Source organism: Giraffa tippelskirchi, chromosome 1 (assembly GCF_054371585.1).
Source record: "Giraffa tippelskirchi isolate mGirTip1 chromosome 1, T2T-mGirTip1v1.2.pri, whole genome shotgun sequence".
NCBI lineage: Eukaryota > Metazoa > Chordata > Mammalia > Artiodactyla > Giraffidae > Giraffa > Giraffa tippelskirchi.
The window spans coordinates 23,694,368-23,717,008 of record NC_137275.1 but is presented as its reverse complement, the minus strand read 5'-3'; the positions used below and the strand labels follow the sequence as shown (position 1 = coordinate 23,717,008).

Here is a 22,641-nt window from a genome sequence, read left to right as displayed (position 1 = left end):
TCCAACCATCTCATCCTCTGTCATCCACTTCTCCTCCTGCCTTCAATCTTTCCCAGCTTCAGGATCTTTTTAGTGAGTTAGGTTTGGCCAAAGCATTGGAGATTCAGCTTCAGCATCAGTCTTTCCAATGAATATTCAGGACTGATTTCCTTTAGGATAGGCTGGTTGGATCTCCTTGCAGTCCAAGGGACTCTCAAGAGTCTTCTCTAACACCACAGTTCAAAAGCATCAATTCTTCGGCGCTCAGCTTTCTTTATAGTCCAACTCTTACATCCATACATGACTACTGGAAAAACCATAGCTTTGACTAGACAGACCTTTGTTGGCAAAGTAATGTCTCTGCTTTTTAATATGCTGTCTAGGTTGGTTATAGCTTTTCTTCAAAGGAGCAAAGGTGTCTCTTAATTTCATGACTGCAGTCACCACCTGCAGTGATTTTGGAGCCCAAGAAAATAAAGTCTGTTGCCGTTTCCATTGTTTCCGCCTCTATTTGCCATGAAGCTATGTGCCGTTTCTCTGATTTAACCTGGCTGAAACAACCTTGGCTAGGCCCCTGTGAGGCGGAGGCCAAGCACAGCAGAAGCCCAACTTGGCGAAAGCTCCCACGGTGGAAGGTGAACGCAAAGAAAACCCAGTGCAGTGGAAGTGACAAGAAGCCCAGCATGCTGGAAACTGGGAGAGCAACAACAATTCGGCAGAAAGCTCACGTGGCTCAGTCTCAGATTCCAGGAGACCTCTCATTAAGGTAGGAGGTCCTTGCTCCTATGGCTGGAAGGACATATGCTAACAAAATCTTAATTCCTTTACAATGTCTTGTTTCTTGTTTCCTCAAAGCCCCTGCAAACAGGCGAGTGGCAGTGAGTGCAACTGAGGGACTCTGGCAGGGGCTACTTAGTAGCTGTTGCCCAAGCGGGTGGGGGTTCTTCTGTCCTTAATCTTCTTTGTGCCAAGGATCAGGTCAATGAAAACTGTAGGCACAGCTCAGGTATTTAGCAGATTTTCTGGCAGGTTATGAAGAGGATTCCTTAGCACGTTTTTCCCACTGTTTTTCCTCCCGTCCTTCAGCTCCTCTCTCCGCCTATGCCACTGTTTACAAAGTATTGGGCAGGCCATCATCTTTCCATTTCTGAAAGTTGTGTTTGAAACTGTTTACCTAAGATTGGGACGCAAACCCACGTGGCAGGGACTCTGTGCTACGCTTAGTCACTCTGTCATATTGGACTGGGATCTGAGCCCGGCCAAAACCCACAGTGCCTGGTTTTAGGACCTAATGAAGTTCAGGCTCTTGATGTCTCATTGCAAAACAAAACAAAACAAAATTCAGTGAGAGACACAGTGATAAGTAAGAGGTAGATTTGTTGTTCAGATTTAGAGAAAAGCACACTCCAAGAGTGTGGGCCATCACTGAGGGGAGTGTGGTGGGCCATGGAATTGGTGTGGTTAGTTTTTCTGAGCTGGGTGATTTCATATGCTAATGAGTGGGAGGATCATGCCAACCATTGGGGAACCACCAACTGCTTGGTCTTTTGATAGTGCCTTGGAAAAGTCCTGGCACCTCTGGGTGTGTCATTTGGCTTGCAGATTGAGAATCAAGGTTTAGTTGAATTTGACTTGTCATCTTGGACCCATTTGATTTTAATTGGTTTATGTTATGCCCTTGGGCTATATCATTCTTTCAAAAGTTGTGCCCTGCCCCCTTCCCTTCTGTTTCTTGCTCTTTTCCTGAGTCCTGTCCAGGCTCACAGTGTTGCCTCTACAGTCTTCTGGAGGGACAACCAGAAAATAGCTGGCCTTTGGGAGGGAAATACTGTAAAATATCCAATTCCTCTAGATATTCAGGCCTTCATCTTCCATGTTTCCTACAACATGTGCAACAAAGCATCTCTCAGTGAATCTGCTAGGGTGGGTGACAGGCACACAACACAAGCTAGAAGTCCATCTGTTAGTGGAATCCCTTCAAGGGCAATCCGGCTTCCAGGGATAATGTTTGCCACTTTGGGAGTTAACCCTGCAGGCTGTTTGGGCCCAGACGCTTACCATCCTTCTCCTAAAGTTACAAACATACCTACCCCTGGATTAAATCTCCACTCCACTTTTATGGAACATCTGGTTTGTTGCCTCTTATCAATTTGTTCTTAAGTCACTTACTAACTCCTACAACCAGGACCCTGCCCCCTTGTAGGCAACATCGCTCCACCCTGCTTATTATTAAAATACTCTGAATGCCCTTAACAAAGCGATGGGACCAGATGCCATGATTTTTGTTTTTTGAATGTTGAGTTGTAAGCCAGCTTTTTCACTCTCTTCCTTCACTTTCATCAAGTGGCTCTTTAGTTCTTCACTTTCTGCCATAAGGTTGGTGTCATCTGCGTATCTGAGGTTATTGATATTTCTCCCGGCAATCTTGATTCCAGCTTGTGCTTCATCCAGTCCAGATATCACATGATGTACTCTGCATAGAAGTTAAATAAGCAGGGTGACAATATATAGCCTTTACATACTCCTTTCCCAATTTGGAACCAGTCCATTGTTCCATGTCTTGTTCTAACTGTTGCTTCTTGACCTGCATACAGGTTTCTCAGAAGGCAGGTAAGGTGGTCTGGTATTCCCATCTCTTGAAGAATTTTCCACAGTTTGTTGTGATCCATGCAGTTAAAGGTTTTAGCGTAGTCTATAAAGCAGAAGTAGATGTTTTTCTGGAATTCTCTTGCATTTTCTATGATCCAATGGACGTTGGCAGTTTGATCTCTGGTTCCTCTGCCCTTTCTAAATCCAGGTTGAACATGTATACCATACCCATATTGTTCTAAAATTAAAAGTTTATTAAAAATAAAAAGAGAAATATTATCTATTTGTTCCAGTGTAGGTCCCTAGCAGATTATTAAATAAAATGAATATAAATGACTTGTTATGAACCTTTCTGTAATAATGTCCTTGAAAGTGAAAGTGAAAGTCACTCAGTCGTGTCCGATTCTTTGCGACCCCATGCCAGGCTCCACTGTCCATGGGATTCTCCAGGCAAGAATACTAGAGTGGACTGCCATGCTTTCTTCCAGAGGAACTTTCCAACCCAGGGATTGACCTGCCTCTCTTACATCTCTCCTGGATTGGCAGGGGGGTTCTTTACCACTAGCACCACCTGGGAAGCCCAATGTCCTTGAGTTCATGCCATCAGTTCAGTTCAGTTCAGTCGCTCAGTCGTGTCCGACTCTCTGCGACCCCATGAATTGCAGCACGCCAGGCTTCTCTGTCCATCACCAACTCCCGGAGTCTACCCAAACCCATGTTCATCGAGTCGGTGATGCCATCCAACCATCTCATCCTCTGTCGTCCCCTTCTCCTCCCGCCCCCAATCCTACCCAGCATTAGGGTCTTTTCCAATGAGTCAACCCTTCGCATGAGGTGGCCAAAGTATTGGAGCTTCAGCCTCAACATCAGACCTTCCAATGAACACCCAGGATTGATCTCCTTTAGGATGGATTGATTGGATCTCCTTGCAGTCCAAGGGACTCTCAAGAGTCTTCTCCAACACCACAGTTCAAAAGCATCAATTCTGCGGCGCTCAGCTTTCTTCACCGTCCAACTCTCACATCCATACATGACTACTGGAAAAACCATAGCCTTGACTAGACGGACTTTTGTTGGCAAAGTAATGTCTCTGCTTTTAAACATGCTATCTAGGTTGGCCATAACCTTCCTTCCAAGGAGTAAGCGTCTTTTAATTTCATGGCTGCAGTCACCATCAGCAGTGATTCTGGAGCCCAAAAAAGTAAAGTCTGACACTGTTTCCACTGTTTCCCCATCTATTTCCCATGGAGTGATGGGACCAGATGCCATGATCTTAGTTTTCTGAACGTTGAGCTTTAAGCCAACTTTTTCACTCTCCTCCTTCACCTTCATGCCATAGAACTACCTTATATATGATCATTGTAGGAAGAGCTTCTGTTAGTGCCTCAGTAATTAAAAGTCTGAAACATTATTCCCCATCCCCATGAAAAGCGAGTAGATCCCTGGTCACACAGAACTTAAACAGATAATGGTTTCATCCTGTCCCACTCATCCTGTCAAATGTATTGCCCATTCTGCTGCTGGCCTAAACCTATTGTAACTCATGCCATTAATAATTGGATTTTCTTGGAAAAAATATTTCTCAAAGAAATAAAAATACTATGAAGTTCAAACCCTGTGTAGCAACTCTTAATAATCCAGTCTGCTTTCCATTGCAAAGTGAACTAATTTGGAAAGCAGCTTGTAGAAATATGGGATAAAGTATTTGTTTAATTTGCTAGCCACACTTTGCTGTTCAGTTTTTCTCAATTAAGCTAATAAATTATAGATTGACTAATACTCATTTTCAATTAAAAAGCAGAATCTCTATCATTTTAACCACATCACTGATTTTAGAAGACAAAGCTAAATTTTTCAAAAGCTGCTGCAAATTGAATAAGGTGGTAATTGTGCTTTCATGGATGATTGCTTTTAGAAAGACTTTAATAATCATTAGGAATGTGTGCAATTTTTTTAGTTAGAACACAAAAATATGGTAATGAGAAAAACAGATCATTCGGACTACTCATTCAGCAAATACTGAATCAAAACCTGCTCATGACAGGCCATATTCTGAGCACAGAAATGTAAAGGGAGCTAAAACAGATGCAGGCCCTGACTCTTGCTGCAGGATGACATTAACCAAGTAATTTACGTCAAGCTATGTAACTAATTTGACTGAGAAGTCTCAATAACTTGGTTATAAACATAGACCTGTTTTATTTTTCCAGTAAATATTGTCAGTTCTGCTAATCCTTTTTGCTAGGCAGCAAGATGCCTAATATCATTTCAGTTCTGGCCCATAATTCGCTGTCCCTCTCAGCTGTTAAAACAGAATATCTTTGGTTATTAGGACTCAGTTCTATTTATTTTTAAATTTCAATTACAAGTTTGATAGAGGCTCTCCTTTCCTACCTTGCAAACTGATTACAGGTTAGGAGAGTATAGGTGGAATGTGATTGGCTCTTTCACACCACACCCCTCCTTCCTTGAAGTTTCCTTCCTTCGGAGCTGCAGCCCAGAGCAATGAGAGAGAGAGAGAGAGAGAAAAAAAAGACATCTAGTTCTGGGACAGACTGAGCAATGCTGATGCTTCCTTTCTCCTGGTCATCTCCATTGATCACCTTTACTGCCCATAGAAACGCTGTGGAGAACCAAATTTACTCCAAGTAACCCTCCTAGGTCTAGTGGTCCCTTGGGAGATGCAGCCATATCTTCCAGCTGGTAGCCTCATACTGTATTCCTCGGATGTGCATGCTTCCCCACCACCCCGTAACAACAAGTCTGGCCCTCAAACTCCGCTCCATGGTCCCAATTCTTGAGTGCATGAGAGTGGGCAAAATTCACTTTCTGTACCTATCTGGAAGCACAAATTTTCTACCTGGCCTGACATTACCACACAGTGTGTCCTCTCAGATCTCCTTCCCGATCTTCACCCTTCTCTGTTGCAGGAACAAGTCAACAAGCCTAGAGGCAGAGTCCACTCTGATGTAAATAGTAACAATATTTTTTGAGCCTGTTTCCTAAACCAAAGGAAACAAAAGCAAAAATAAATAAATGAGACCTAACTAAACTTAAATACTTTTGCACAGCAAAGAAACCTTCAGCAAAACAAGAAGACAGATTATTGAATGGGAGAAAATATTTGCAAACTATATGACTGATAAGGGTTTAATATCCAAAATATATAACAACTCATACAACCCAGCACCAAAAAAAAAACAAAACCATGACTTTTAAAATGGGCAAAAGACCTGAATAGACATTTTCTTCCAAAGAAGACAAACAACTGGGCAACAGGCATATGAAAAAATGCTCAATATCATTAATCATCAGAGAAATGCAAATCAAGACCACAATGAGATATCACCTCACACCTGTCAGAATCAAAAAGTCTACAAATAACAAATGTTGGTGAGGATGTGGAGAAAAGGAAGCCATCATACAGTGCCAGTGGAAATGTGAATTTGTACAGCCATTATTGAAAACAATATGAGGAATTCGTCAAAATACTAAAAATAGAACTACCATATCACCCAGCAATTCTACCCATGGGTATATATTCAAAGAAAACAAAAACACTAATTCAAAAAGATAGATGCACCCCAATGCTCATGGCTGCGTTATTTACAGTAGCCAAGGTATGGCAGCAACATAAGTGCCCATCAACAGATGAATGAGTAAAGAAGATGTAGTTTATACATACAATGAAATCATACTCACTCATAAAAAATAATGAAGTGCTGCCACTTGCAACAACATGGATGGACCTAGAGGGTATTATGCTTAGTGAAATAAAGTCAGAGGTACAGAGACAAATACTGTATGTTATCACTTAAATATGTGGAAGCTAAAAAATAAAATGCATGAATATAACAAAACAGACTCACAGCTATGGAGAACAAACTTGTGCTTACCAGTGGGGTGAGGAAAGGGGCAAGAGGCACGATAGGGGTAAGGGATTTAGAGGTTAAAAACTATAACACATAGAACAAGTAAGTTACAAGAATATATTATATAGTACAGGGAACCTAGCCAGTATTTTATAATAACTTTAAATGTAGTATAACCTAAAAAATTTTAAATCACTGTATTGTATACCTGAATCTAATATAATATTGTATATCAACTATACTTCAGTTTAAAAAATAGATTGTTATACTATAAAATGTTTTAGATAATCCCCATGGTAAGAAAATACCTAGAGAACAAGAACAGATTCACAGTCTACACTGTAAAAAACCAACGAAACACAAAGGAAGACAGCAAGACCAAGACATAAAGAAAAAATGAACAAAATGGCAATAGAAGTCCTTCCCTATGAGTAATTACTTTAAATATAAATGAATTAAACTTCCCAAATCAAAAGACATCCAATGAGTGGATGAGTTATTACAAAACAGGATCCAGCTATATGCTGCCTATAAGAGACTCACTTTTTTATACTTTTTTTTAACATTAAAGCCAGATAGGTCAATTCAAATTTTTCTTCTCTTTTCTTTTTTCTTTTATGTCCACAGCACAAGACATACAGGATCTTAGTTCCCTTCTTGGGATCCAATCCACATCCCCTGCAGTAGAAGCATGGAGTCTTAACCATTGGACAGCTTGGAAAGTCCCAAGAGATTCACTGTAGATGTAAGGCCACACAGAGGCTGAAAGTGAAAGAACAGAAAAGGACAGTGTTTGCAAGTGGTGATTAAAAGAGAGCAAGGAGGGTCATATTTATGTCAGCAGAGACTTTAAGTCAAAAACTGTCACACAAGATAAAGAACGACATTATATAATTATGAAAGGTCAATATAATAATTATAAATATATATGCTCTAACATCAGAGCACTCAAATATTTGAAGCAAACATTGACAGGAAGGAAGACACAGTTACACAGTAGTAATAATAGATTCCATATCCCACTCTCAATAATGGATAGACCAACCATATGGAAGAGGAAACAGAGGACTCACACAATACTACAGACCAACTGAACCTAACACACACACAAAACAGTCTGGCCAACAGTAGCAGAATACAAATTCTTCTCAAGTATATATGGACTATTCTATAGATACATTCTAGAGCACATGTGAGGCCACAAAGCAAGTCTTTACAAAGTTAAGACTTTGAAATAATACCGAGTATCTTTTCCTTTCACAACGGAATACAATCAGAATTGTATGCAATTAGAACTCAACAGCAAAATAAAAACTGAAAAATTCACAAATATTTGGTAGATAAAAAGCACACTCTTGAACAACAAATGGGTTAAAGAAGAAATCACAAGGGAAGTTTTAAAGTATCATGAGATACATGGAAATGATAGGGACCTCCCTGGTGTTCTAGTGGCTAAGACTGTGTGCTTCCAATACTAGAGGCCCGGGTTTGATCCCTGGTCAGGGAACTGGATCCCATGTGCTGCAACTAAGAGTTCACAGGCCACAACTAAAGGTCCTGCCTGCTGTGAAGAAGATCAAAGATCCCATGTAAAGCAGCTAAGGCCCGGTGCAGCCAAATAAATAAATAAATAAGAATATTTTAAAAAGAAATGGTAATACAGCAAACCAAATCTTTCAGGAGGCAGCAAAAGCAACACTAAAAGAAGTTTATAGTAATATGCCTTGGTCTTTAGTAGTATGTCTTCTTCATGCCTACATTAAAGAAGAGATCTCAACTCAATAACTTTAGTTTTCACCTTGAAATTGAAAAAGTAGAACAAACCAAGTCCCAAGTTAGCAAAAGGAAGGGTATAATAAAGGTCAGAGCCAAAATAAATGAAGAGTAGAGAATGGGAAAAATTCAATAAAACTAAGAGTTGGTGTTTGAAAAGATCAACAAAATTGACAAACTCTTAGCTGGACTAAGATAAAAGAGAGAGGACAATAAAAATCAGAAATGAGAGAGGAGATACTACAACTGATGCCAAAAAATAAAGGATTATAAAAGATTACTATGAACAATTATATGTCAGTTAATTGAATAAGCTAGAAAAATTAATAGATTCTTAGAAACATACAACATACCAAGACTGAATCATGAAGAAATTTAAAAATATGAATAGACTTCTAACTAGCAAGGAGATTAAATCATTAATCCAAAACCTCCCAACAAAGAAAAGCCCTGGACCTGATAGCTTTACTGAATTCTACTAAACATTTTAAAAAAGAAGAATTAAGTTAAACCTCAAAGCTTCCAAAAATTGAAAAGATGGGAGCACTTCTAAACACATTGTATGAGGCCAGCTTACCAAGGCTAGAGAAAGATACTACAAGAAAATTTTAAACCAATACCTCTGATGAATATTGACATGAAAATCTTTAACAAAGTACTAGCAAACTGAACTCAATAGCACATTAAAAGAATCATACACAACAACGAAATGAGATTTATTTCTGGAATGCAAGGATGCTTCAATATACAAAAGTCAATCAATGTGGTCCACTGCATTAATAGAATGAAGAGTGAAAGTCCACATGATCATCTCAACTGATGCAGAAAAGGTGTTTACAAAATGCAACACCCCTTCATGATAAAAACACTCAACAAACTAGAAAGAAACTACCTCTATAGAATAAAAGTCATACGGTGCAGTGGTAAAGAACCTGCCTGCCAAGGCAGGAAACATAAGAGACATGAGTTTGATCCCTGGGTCAGGAAGATCCCCTGGAGAAGGAAACGGCAACTCACTCCAGTATTCTTGCCTGGAAAATTCCATGGACAGAGGAGCCTGGTGGGCTAATAGTCCAGGGGGTCACAAAGAATTGGACATGACTGTGCACACCCACACACACGTGCATACATGAAAAATCCACAGCAAACATCTTATTTTGCTTATTTTGTGATATAAGCCAGTCACATAAAGAGCAATATTACATAATTTCCTATGTAATAAAATAGTTGAAATTTTAGAAACAGAAAATAGATTGGTGGTTGCCAGGGACTACAGGGAGGAGAAAAGGGAAGTTTCTGTTCAGTGGGTACAGAGTTTCAGTTTTATACAATGTACTGTACACTTAAAACTGGTTAAGAGATAAAACAACCTTGTAAATCACCTGTCCTCCAATAAAAAATTTTTAAATGTCTCAGAGAGTAAATTTTACGTTATATGTTTTTACCACAATTTTTTTAGTGTCCCAGTTAAGTTATATGTTACACATAGGTTGTTATGTTATATGGTCTCACTACGTAACTGGGTCATTCAAGTAATCCTTTCTTCCTGAAGCAAGCCACCTCCAATGCTCCTCCCAACCTACACCAGAGAATGAATCACTCAAAGCTGTGTTTTATGGTAAATCTGCCTGGAGGTGGGGGTGGTAGAAACAAGAGTCAAATTTCCATTACTTTGCATATGCTCTTCCCCAGTTTGAAAACTTCAGGGTGGGAATAGAGATGCAGGCTTAGAGAATGGATTTGTGGACAGGGTGGGAAGCAGAAGGTGGGATGAATTGAGAGGGTAGCACTGACGTATACACACTACCATCTCTAAAACAGACAGCTAGCAGGAAACTGTTGTACAACACAGGGAGCTCAGCTCATTGCTCTGTGATGACCTAGATGGATGGGATCGGGGGAGGGAGGGTTGGAGGGAGGCTCAAGAGGGAGGGGGTGTTTGAATACATATAGTTGTATACATATATAAAAACATCACTTTTGTGATGCAAACATCACTTCTTACATGCTCTGCAAAACCAAAAATGTGTGTGCCTTGCCTTATTGTGATATTTGTGGTGTGGAACTGAACCTGAATTACCTCTGAGGTACGCCTGTAATATATTTTCATCTGGGGAAAATATTTTAATACAATGGACATGGAAACAACCACTTTGGAAAATTTTTGGTAATGTTTGGCAAAATTTGGTAATATTGAGTCAAATTGAACATACTTACATCCTAAGACCTTGCAAGTCCACGTCTGTCAACAACCCTTACAGAAAGTCTCATGTATGTGAAAACTAGGAACCAACCAAAATGTCCATAAACTGGACAATGGATAATGAATGGTAGACTATTTATATAGTGGCATGCTGTATAGTACTTATGAAGATAGATAAATCCTAAAAACCTATTAAGCAAAACAAAAAACTTGCAATGAGATACATATGATACCATTTAAGGTAAGGTTTAAAACCTGTTATATAACACTATAAAATAAAGGAAGAGGCTTACAGAAAGGAAGAGTGCATCAGAGGTCTTAATTATATTTGTGACCTTTAATGTCATTGAAAAAGGACCTGCATAGGTAGCCTATAATGTTAAGATTTGATGGAGATGCCTACAATGGCGTTCATTACCAGATCCTCTATTCTTATTCATATGCTTAAACATTTGCAATAAAAATTGTAAAATGAAGTAGTCAAATGTCTACTGTCCTCTAAACTCAAGAGTATTACTGTGTCCAGTATTTGCTAAAGCTGCAGGACAGAAACTCGGCCACATCTTTACCCTTGAACAGTCTCTGTAGCAACAGTGACAGCCCTGGTGCACCAGCCAGGGAATTCTGAGACCCTCATGCTCATTGGCTCTGATTTTGGGTGACTCAATAATTCTCTTGTGACCTTGAGCCATTCATCTTACTTTGGTCTTCAATTATTTCTTCACCTCTTCTTCAACTAATACAGCTTAAATTCCCTTGAATTTAGAGGAGAACCTGAATATTACAGTGACTCTTAAAAACTGTAACAAGGATAGCTACCATGTACTGCTACATGCCAGAGATTCTGGGAAGAACTTTAATTAGAATTAGAAGGTACAATGCGTTCATGTCCTGTTATTATTAATATCTCTAATCCATACATCAGGAAACTGAGACTTAGGTTAAATAACTTGCCAATGACACACAAACAAAGCCAGGATTTTCACCCAGATACGTCTGTCACTTTCTGACTCCAATGCCCATGCATGGTCTTATCCAGACCCAAGGACCCTTGCTAGGTCAGATCTGCACTATTAGTAAGTGCATCCTAATATTCTGAGTAGGGGGGCCACAAAACTTAGTCTCCAGACCGGGACATTGAGAGTAAAAGGGGCACCACCAGTAATTCCCTTGGTGGCTCAGCTGGTAAAGAATCTGCCTGCAATGTGGGAGACCTGGGTTTGATCCCCGGATTGGGAAGATCCCCTGAAGAAGGGAAAGGCTACCCACTCCAGTATTCTGGCCTGAAGAATTCCATGGACCTGTATAGCTCATGGGGTAGCAAAGAGTCGGACATGACTGAACGACTTTCACTTCACTTCACTGCATGAGTAATTACTCCAGGCATAAACCAGGACTGTCTCAGGCAAACTGGAACACATGACCATCACAGTCCTGACTCTCTAGCAAAAGAGGTCCAGTGGGCTTTTTAGAGATTCTGTCCAAACATGGTGGATTTCTAGTAGCAATCAAGCAGGTTTAGATGTCCAGTCTACAGGTCTGCTGCTCTCATAGCACCAGAAGTCCTCCCAACACAGCTGGCAAAATAGACGCTGGACCCCTGCCTTCTGAGGATGTCTGCATTCACAGCTATTGCTCACAGAGGACACAGCAGCTGCTCCAAAGTCCTTCCACAGTTTATCTCCTACTGTTGTTTGTTGTTCAGTTGCTAAGTCATGTTCAACTCTTTGCGACCCCAAGGACTGCAGCAGGTCAGGCCACCCTGTCTTCCACTATCTCCTGGAGTTTGCTCAAATTCATGTTCATTGAGTCAGTGATGCCATCCAGCCATCTCATCCTCTGCTGCCCCCTTCTCCTTTTGCCTTCATTCGTTCCCAGTATCAGAGTGTTTTCCAATGAGTCGGCTCTTCGCCTTCTTCATATTCTGGAGCACAGAGTTTCTGCTTCCTCCCTTGCTGAGACATTTAGAAAACTGTCTGCTGAGAAGACTCGCACTTCTGGAAGCCTTGGATGTAAGAATGGGATGATGTCGCCCTCTAGTGTGACCAAGGAGGCTAGGAGTGCAGACCTGGTCAGGAGGACAGAACTGAAGGCAAGGAAAGCAGTCCTTACCAAGAAAATGTGTTAACATGTTTTCCTACTTAATTCTTAAAACAACTATGCAAAGTTCATTCTTACGATATCCATTTTTATAGATACTAGAAGTGCTCATAGAGATTGAGTAACTTATTCAAGGTCATTACAACTAGAAAATGGATTGAAATTTAAACTCCAATCTGTCTAGTATTAAAGCCCATTGTCTTTCCTTGTGTCATTCTGTAGGCTAATATTCAAATATTCAAAACATATTTCGGAACACTATTTAATGTCAGAAATTGAAGTTGAGGATAGATTTATCTATTCCATAAGGCGACCTCGGAGTAGTTGAAGATGAAGTATATGTGCGCCCGGCCGTGTGTGTGTGTGTGTGTGTGTGTGTGTGTGTGTGTGCGTGTGTGCGTGTGTGTGTGTGTAGGGTGGTGTGGGGCAGGGGGAGATGAGGGAAGAAGTGGAAACAGTTTCTTGGTGCCTTTTTTTATGTGATTCTTTCACTTACACATCTTTGTTAATATTTTTCTACATCCTTCATAAAAATTCAGCCTTCCTCACTAATATTTGTCTCTCACTTCTGAACCACTTACCACTTTCTCTGTAAGTTTTCCTAGTGAACTTAGTATTGGGTTGGCCAAAAAGATCATTCGAGTTTCTTCCATAACAGTTTACAGAAAAATACAAATGAACTTTTTGGCCAATCCAATATTATAGTCATCAGCACATCCGTCTAACTCCTCTGTTCCCTGCCTTTGTATTGCTTAGTAAACTGTCTGAGAGCTGAGACTGTCTTAACTTTTTTTTCCATTTCAAATCCCTAAACATCTATCACAGTGCTTCACAAAGAATAGACTCTCAAGGCATTTGCAGAAATTGGACTGCAATAGATGTCAATCACTGTCCTTGATGAGATTTTAATTCCAAGACATTAATAGCTTCTTCCAACTTGACAACATCCCACTGTGTCCTCTTACAGAGTGAATTAGCCACATTAAATGTCTAACTGGCTGGCAAGATCAAAGCCCTCCTAACTCACATCCACATACTGGTGAAAATACAGGACGATGATCCCTGGAGTTGGGAAATGGACTAGAGGTACGACAGGCTACAGTCTATGGGGTCTCAGAGTCGGACACGACTGAGTGACTAAGCATAGCACAGCACGGTCTCTCTCCTCATCTGAAGCCTGGAGGCTGAGGGGCAGTGCTCCCCCAGGTTTGTCGGTCTTCCTTCATCTCCCCCTCCCTCCGTATCTGGTGTACGTGGTTCTATCCTAACACCATCTACCCTCTCATTCAATTGCTCCCTCCAGTAGAACTCCTCTGCTTTTTCCTTTCCCTAAATGGCTTTCACTGACCCTGACTGGTGTGTCCTCTGTGTTCAGGGAAATGCGACTAACCTCCTGACCTCTAATTCTGCTGCAGACCAGCTGTCCTCCATGTATTAACCCTGTTTAAGCAAGTCTTTAAATTCCTGGGCTGCTCAGTCAGCAGCATGAAGAGCAGCAGCACCATCTGCTGGGAGTTTAACCCCTGGCTTCCTGGTTGTAATGGTGGAGGTGGATTAGAAACCCAAGTCTCAAGGGGCCCAAGTCTGAGGCACATAATATCTTAATGCTCCTCTGCAATTCCAGTCATTCCAAATGTTGGCAGAGTAAGTCTTGACGTTGAAAATGTAAAATTTTAGTACACTTATGTTAGTTTCAGCAAAATATAATAGCAAAAGATTATAGCTATTTAATTCATTTAATAATGAATATTATATTCATTAAATAAAAAATTCAGCCCCATGAAAGCACAACCAAAACATTTTAAATGGCTCTATCATATTCTGTGGTTTCAAAATTATATTTATTAACCTGGAGAAATGCTCAAGTTATAATGGTAAGTGGAAAAGAAGTAGGATATAAAAATGAATTAAAGCCTAGTAACTATTTTGATGTGTTTTCATCCATTTTTTTCTGCACAAATATTCTTTAAAATATAAAAAGGGAACTGCTGTTAGCTTAAGAAGCACTTTTGCATGTTCATAGTAATAACAAATCAATGCAAATACTTTAGCTCTGCTGTAGGTACCGCACATTAACCAGCATAAACCCACAGGTGAGCTAAACCATTTTTATTGCTTGCTCCAGGTCCTAGAATTCCTTCTTTTCTACTACCAATTCTTCAACACTACCAACATAAAAAAAATCAAGCCTTTCATTTCTCTTTCTTCTCTCTCTTTCTTCCCAGAGTCATCCCAGACCCTCTTCTTTGCACCTGAGTCTCAAATAAGGGGAACAAAACAGCAAATCAAAGCAAACATTCCTCCCCATTTCATCTTTCCTCCAAGAACCTCCTCCTTGCATTCCTGAAAATACACAGGGCACTGTCACTAGAGAAAAACTGGTGGCCCATGAATCCACAATTCCATTAGAAAGGAGAGTCCCACTGCAGTTTCAGACAAGATCAGAATTTTGAATGGTAATTGTATAATTCCGGCAAATACACAAATAAATATTATATGTGCTTTTAACAACTGTAAGGCACTCTCAGACCCTTGGCATGAATGCTGAAAGGATTTCTTACTCCTCTCTCCCACATTCATTTTCAGGACAGGGCAAAAGACTCTGAGAGCTCGAATGACAGAACACTTGTCCCTCCAGACAGCTGAGTATTTTCCACGGATAGATAATGGCATTTACTTGGAGAAGCTTCTTTAATATATATTTAGACAGCAGGTTTTTATTAATAAAACACAGTTCAGCCATGTCAAACCAAGAACCATTTCTAGTCGTTCCATTTGTATTCAGAAAGTAATCAGGTCAGAAAAATACACCTAGATAACATTAGAGCAAAAGAGACGTTCTGTATTGGCCAGAAACAAAATCCATCTGATGCAGAGGAGAGCGACAAAGCAGTATGGATTCCATCAATTCCTTGATAAACTTTCCATTTTTATGAATCCCCACACTTGGATTATTTTTTCATTGCTCATAATCTACTATACCACCTCCCAACTGTGGTGATCAAGTTCCTAAATATCTACAAAATAGGAGCAGTTAAATTTGAGAAACTTTAGGGCTAAAGCATGAGCAGAGTTGGCAGACCGAGTTCAGTATTAAACGTTTAGGATACAAGTTTTAGAATGAAAACTTTAGGATAAAACATAAAATAAAACTATGAAACAGCCCAGCAGATTATTAATGATTTTTGGTATGACTTAATAATAAGTATTCTTGGGCTTCCCTGGTGGCTCAGACGATTAAGAATCTGTCTGCAATTCAGGAGACCTGGTTCTATCTCTGGGTTGGGAAGATCCCCTGGAGGAGGGAAAGGCTACGCACTCCAGTATTCTGGCCTGGAGAATTCCATGGACTGCATAGTACATGAGGTCGCAAAAGGTTGGACACGGCTGTGCGACTTTCACTTCACAATAATAATGGGCTTGTACTTAATACAATGGAGACGAGAAAGATAGTGGTTATTAAGTCCTACCAGTCAAACATCTATAATGCATCTGACTGACCTCTTTCTTTCCATGGGTCACTAAACCTTAGGCCTAGTTCCTCCTGACGGAATCTTTCACTTACTGTACCTAAGAAACTAAGAGGAGGAATGGGGCAAGTGATGGAAAGATTCATTTAATTTGGATTATAGTGAAATTAGGTGCGTTCAAGAATTTCCAAAGAGGCAGTCAGAAATAGAGGACTAATGATAAAGAAAGACATTAGAGGTGGAGACAGACACTAGGGAGTCATCTAAGTGGAAACAATGGATGGAATAATGAAAGAGAAAGGCAGCAAATAGGGCTGATGCTTGGAATAATTCAAGGCAAGTGCGGAGAGAAAGAACAGGAACAAACAGAGAAGAAATAATTTTTCCTGAGTCTTTTTCAATGCTTCTGAAGGTTCACAATGGCTGAGAGAATGGAAATTTTTAGAAGCAATGGATGTTTATCATGAGTGAATGTGACAGAAAGGCTGAGAAAGGTCAAGGTCCTTGATCTGATGATGTTTGGGAGTTGCCAAACCATCTCCAAGCCAGCCTTCAACAATACATGAACTGTGAACTTCCAGATGTTCAAGCTGGTTTTAGAAAAGGCAGAGGAACCAGAGATCAAATTGCCAACATCCGCTGGGTCATCGAAAAAGCAAGAGAGTTCCAGAAAAACATCTATTTCTGCTTTATTGACTATGCCAAAGCCTTTGACTGTGTGGATCACCACAAACTGTGGAAAATTCTTCAAGAGATGGGACTACCAGACCACCTGACGTGCCTATTGAGAAACCTGTATGCAGGTCAGGAAGCAACAGTTAGAACTGGACATGGAACAACAGTCTGGTTCCAAATAGGAAAAGGGAGTCCGTCAAGGCTGTATATTGTCACCCTGTTTATTTAACCTATATGCAGAGTACATCATGAGAATGCTGGGCTGGATGAAGCACCAGGTGGAATCAAGATTGCCGGGAGAAATATCAATAACCTCAGATATGCAGATGACACCACCCTTATGGCAGAAAGTGAAGAAGAACTAAAGAGCCTCTTGATGAAAGTGAAAGAGGAGAGTGAAAAGGTTGGCTTAAAGCTCAACATTCAGAAAACTAAGATCATGGCATCTGGTCCCATCACTTCATGGTAAATAGATGGGGAAACAGTGACAGACTTTATTTTTTTGGGCTCCAAAATCACTTCAGATGGTGACTGCAGTCATGAAATTAAAAGACTCTTACTCCTTGAAAGAAAAGTTATGGCCAACCTAGACAGCATATTAAAAAGCAGAGACATTACTTTGCCAACAAAGGTCTGTCTAGTCAAAGCTATGGTTTTTCCAGTGGTCATGTATGGATGTGAGAGTTGGACCATAAAGAAAGCTGAGTGCTGAAGAATTGATGTTTTTGAACCATGGAGTTGGAGAAGACTCTTGAGAGTCCCTTGGACTGCAAGCAGATCCAACCAGTCCATCCTAAAGGAAATCAGTCCTGAATATTCATTGGAAGGACTGATGCTGAAGCTGTTACTCCAATACTTTGGCCACCTGATGCGAAGAACTGACTCATTGGAAAAGACCCTGATGCTGGGAAAGATTGAACGCAGGAGGAGAAGGAGACAACAGAGGATGAAATGGTTGGATGGCATCACCGACTCAATGGATATGAGTTTGAGTAAACTCTGGGAGTTGGTGATAGACAGGGAGGCCTGGAGTGCTGCAGTCCATAGGGCTGCAAAGAATCAGACATGGCTGAGCTACTGAACTGAACTGAAACCATCTCTGGGCTTCATGACCCACTACTCCACTAACCTGATTTTTCTGTGGGTCCAGGGGGTCTAAAAAGTGAGTGAGCAAGGAAGGAAACAAAGAATAAGAATTCTCCTTTCCTTCATTGTCAAATTTCTTAATATCCCTTTCTTTTGTCATCCTTTCAAGAGGAATCAAGTGAAGATTCTGCAGAATAAAAGAGGCTTGTGTCCAGTTGGGAGTTGAACTACTTATTCAATTACTCATACACATAAATAAATTGGCCATTACATTCCCTTTAGTCCCACTTATATTTTAATTCTTTGCATACTTTGAAGGCATTTTTATTAATGACTATGAACATAACTATCTGAATGATGATGAATATTGAAGATTCTATGATCCTAAATGCCAGAGTTGGGAGGCCAAATAGTTAGTGGTCATTTATATTGTCTACAGAAACCATATTTTCTTCTATGATGCTTCAAGAAATGGTAGCAAGAAAATCTCTATGTGGTCAGTTTTTACATATTTTTAACAATTTTAAATTTTAAAGACTTCCTCAGTGGCTCAGCGAGTAAAGAATCGGCCTGAAATGCAGGAGACACAGGCGATGAAGGTTCAATCCCTGGGTTGGGAAGATCCTCTGGAGGAGGAAATGGCAACCAATTCCAGTATTCTTGCCTGAAAAATCCCATGGACAGAGTAGCCTGGTGGGCTACCATCCCAAGGGTCACAAAGAGTTGGACATGACTGGGCACCTAAGCAATAATTTTAAAACTCTATTTATTTTCTCTGGGTCTTTAAAGGGAGGAAAACTCAGAACAGAGTGTGGCTATTAAAGAAAGGCTCAATAATTCCTCTCTCATATAACAATTTTCAAATATTTGAAGGGCTGTCATATTTCTGGGTCTTCTTTAATGAATTCATTTAATAAAAATTTTCTCGAGGGCACTGAGAAAAGATGATAAAAGCTGCTACACTCTCTAAAAATGGGAAGCTGCAAAAGAAACCCAATTTTTGGTATCTTCTCACATCCCTCACTTAAGTCTCCGCAGTTCCTAATGGCTCTGTGCCTTTTTTCCCCCCAAAAGTATGCCTGCAAGCTGGCCTGCATCAGGACAGTAGAAGAACCGTTCACCTTTTGCCATCTTCACACTGAATCCATTATTCAGTGTCACATAGTTTGTACATGGTGAGTTTGTCAGGTCAGATGTCTGTGGTTATGGCCAAAGATATCTTCTTGGTTCTAATGGAAGGCATTACTATATAAAACTGAGAACCTGGTCATGTGGAGGACATCCAAGACTCTTCAGAAACAACTGCTTGGCCAGTTATATTGAGGAGAAACCCAATCTGGAGGGTTAAAAGAAGTAGCACATTCCCATGCTGTAAGCCTCTCTAACAAATCTTCCCTCTATCCTCTTGGTGGGGTGGGGAGAGAAAAATGGAAGCTGTTACCTGTATCGTTGGGTCAATGCCTGAATCTAATTTTCTGATCACAGGGAAGAGAATTCACATAGTCAACACATAATTTTTCTTTTTTAAACTTGATATAGAATGAAAACTTTCTAAACTTATCTGATTTTTTGCTAGATACAGCTCACAAACCATCAAGGGCATAAGCAAAAAGTTTGGCATGAGTATCTTCACTTAGAATAAGACTCTTACAAAAGAAAAAGAGTTCCCCTTTTTCCCACTCAATCGTGTCTGACTCTTTGCTATCCTGTGGACTGTAGCCCATCAGACTCCTCTGTTCATGGAATTCTCCAGGTAAGAAAACTGGAGTGGGTTGTCATTTCCTTCTCCAGGGGATCTTCACAACCCAGGCATCAAACCCAGGTCTCCTGTACTGCAGGCAGATTCTTTACCAACTGAGCCGCAAGGGAAGCCTGTCCCCCCCTAGAATATTTTATAGATGTGGAAATACTAAAGATTAAAGTTGCCACAGAAATAAATATCTCAGAGCAGGTTTCTCCATACTATTTCTTCTCCATATGTTTACTACCTCATTTTGACATGTCATCTGTGGTCTACTAAATTTAGACAAATCATCTTGGCTATGTAGTTGTAAATTACTAAAGAAAACCAAGCTTATAGAAGGGAAATGTGTGTTGTTCTTTGGATTTTCTTATTTTCTCTATTTCCAGGTGAAATATTGAATAAAGCAGTCAAAATAAGGAAAGTATTAACTTAGAATTGCATTTAAAAGCTTGCTATTTTAATTCCATGCCTCTTACAAGATGATATATATGGTAATTTCTTCTATATATAAAAAATACGTAGGTATCCTTACTAGGAAATAATGTTAAGATTACATAAGATTCATCTAGCATTCATGCTGTTACTACAATGACACAAACATAGCCATATATTAGCAAGTTTTTCTGAAACAAGGTCTGTACTGCATCATCTCTGTGAATCCATGGAGAGCACCAAGTGTATACATAATTACAAAAGAGGGATATACTTCTTGTGCTGGTCATTTCCCTCCTTGCTCTCAGATTCATTCCTGTTATTTCCCGGTTCTGCCTGTATTTCAGGATCTGCATTTCCCAGGGTCCCTTAACAAGTGGTTTCTGAGAAGGTTTGGCAAAAGGGAAGCCTTGCTGGATTATGTGGGAGTGGGAAAGAGAAGTGGTCAGGTATTTTGCCCTCTCCTTCTCTGCTTTTGGTGGCACCTCTGGCATTGGCTATGTTCCTTCCATAACACCAGTTCCCACAGGATAATCATTCCTATATATTTCAGATCTCACAAGACAGCCACTGAGAGGTTCCAGCTCCCATGAGATGGTGCATCTTGAGCCCTGGTAGGACTCTGTCTTGCTTACACTCCATTCATCCAAGTGGTGATAACAGCTTCCTGCTTCTCCAAATTTTAGAATTGCCTCAATACTTTCTTATTTGGCTTCCCAGTTCTTCCATTACCTGTAGCCAATTCCCTGCACTAGATTTCTTCTGTTTGCAGTGGCCAACGTGGTTTCTATTTTTCTGAATGGCTCCTCATTGATAAAGCTCTTGGGACCAGGAATGGTGGCATAAAACTGATACCCAACATGCAGCTCTGAGATTGGGTTATCTGTTTAGGCAGGAATGCAGTGAAGACCTCCTTATAGGTGACAAATGAACACCAGTAACCAGTGGCATCATAATTACTTACTAAGCTGTGGTTTCCTGAGACATAGTACAGGGTTAAGACAAAGCTTTGGTCAAGTAACTGATGTACTTTATTGCTATGATAATAATTATAATCAGTAAGAATTGTTAGATGGTATAGATATTTCTAATTGCCCTGAAGAGTATACACAAAGACAAAGATAAGCCTAATGCCATGGACGGAGGAGCCTGGTAGGCTGCAGCCCATGGGGTCGCGAAGAGTCGGACACGACTGAGCGACTTCACTTTCCCCCTTCACTGTCATGCACTGGAGAAGGAAATGGCAACCCACTCCAATGTTCTTGCCTGGAGAATCCCAGGGACGGGGGAGCCTGGTGGGCTTCCGTCTGTGGGGTCGCGAAGAGTCGGACACAACTGAGCGACTTCACTTTCCCCTTTCACTGTCATGCACTGGAGAAGGAAATGGCAACCCACTCCAATGTTCTTGCCTGGAGAATCCCAGGGACGGGGGAGCCTGGTGGGCTTCCGTCTGTGGGGTCGCACAGAGTCGGACACGACTGAAGCGACTTAGCAGCAGCAGCAGCAATGCCTAAAACTTTTAACACAAAACCTGAGGCTTCCTAGCCACATTCCATTGCCCCGTAGCCATAGGGCAGACATGGCTGATAATATAGACTGAAAAGTTGCAACACTGCATAAATGTATAGGACTATCAGGTATTTTATGCTAAGATAAAGGCTCTGGATGCAAAGGATTATTTCACTGAGACTTTGGATGATAACATCTGAGCAGAGATGAATCTGCAAACTCTGAACTCTCCAACTCCCTGGATCCTTCCAGCTAGCAGTAGTAGTCCTCCCCTTATCAATTTCTCAATTTAACATCCCACCCAAGGCAACCACCCTTCACTTGCATAAAACCTTTTTTTTTTTTTTTATAAATTTATTTATTTTAGTTGGGGGCTAATTACTTTACAATATTGTAATAGTTTTTGCCATACATTGACATGAATCAGCCATGGGTTTACAGACTTCACTTGTGGCAGTTGCCTGAGAAGAGGCTTACTCCCCACAGAACATGTTCTGACCGCCCATCCTTGTCTTCAGTGTCATAACAAAAGTTCTTTCCCAACCGAGCCCAGAGGGAAAAGTGCAGGACCTGCTCCAGAAGACAGCAAGTACACCAAAGTGGATGCAGAATTTTGTCAGTGTGCATTGAAAGAAATCTGGAAGATATGTTTAGGAATATGTCTTAATCCATTCAGGCTGCTGTAACAAAATACCACATACTGGTAGCTTATAAATGATAAAAATTTCTCACAGTTCTGGAGACTGGCAACACTAGATCAAAGTACCAGTATGGTCACCTTCTGGTGAGGCCCCTCTTCCTAGTCCATGTGCTCAGACACTTGGTCATGTTCGATTCTTTGCGACTGCATGGACTATAGCCCGCGAGGCTCCTCTGTCCATGGGATTTTCCAGACAAGAATACTGGAGTGGGTTGCCATTTCCTCCTCCAGGGGATCTTCCCGACATAGAGATCCAACCCTCATCTCTCCTGCATTGGCAGATGGATTCTTTACCACTAGCGCCACCTGGGGAAGCCTCTTTCCTAGTAAATAGCTGGCAACTTCTTGCTGTGTCGTCACATGGTGAGGAGACAAAGGATCTCTCTGGAGTCTTTTATATAATGACACATTAATCCCACTCATGAGACATCTAACCTCAAGGTTGAAGCCCCTTCCAAAGGCACTACCTCCTAATCACGAACTTCGAAGGTTAGGATTGAAACATATGA

General features: G+C 40.6%; 1 protein-coding gene across 10 annotated transcripts in view; it reads right to left on the bottom strand.

The window, feature by feature from the left end:
• Positions 1–22,641, bottom strand: part of CNOT6L (CCR4-NOT transcription complex subunit 6 like) — a 174,274-nt gene that overhangs the window by 33,923 nt on the left and 117,710 nt on the right. The window contains exon 13 of one of the 10 annotated variants that reach the window (XR_014080618.1): positions 7,031–7,202. The exons of the other annotated variants lie outside the window; for them this stretch is intronic. The gene's annotated coding sequence lies outside the window, so the exon portion shown is untranslated. Of the gene's footprint in view, positions 1–7,030; positions 7,203–22,641 lie in introns of those variants that run through there. 10 annotated transcript variants of the gene reach the window in all.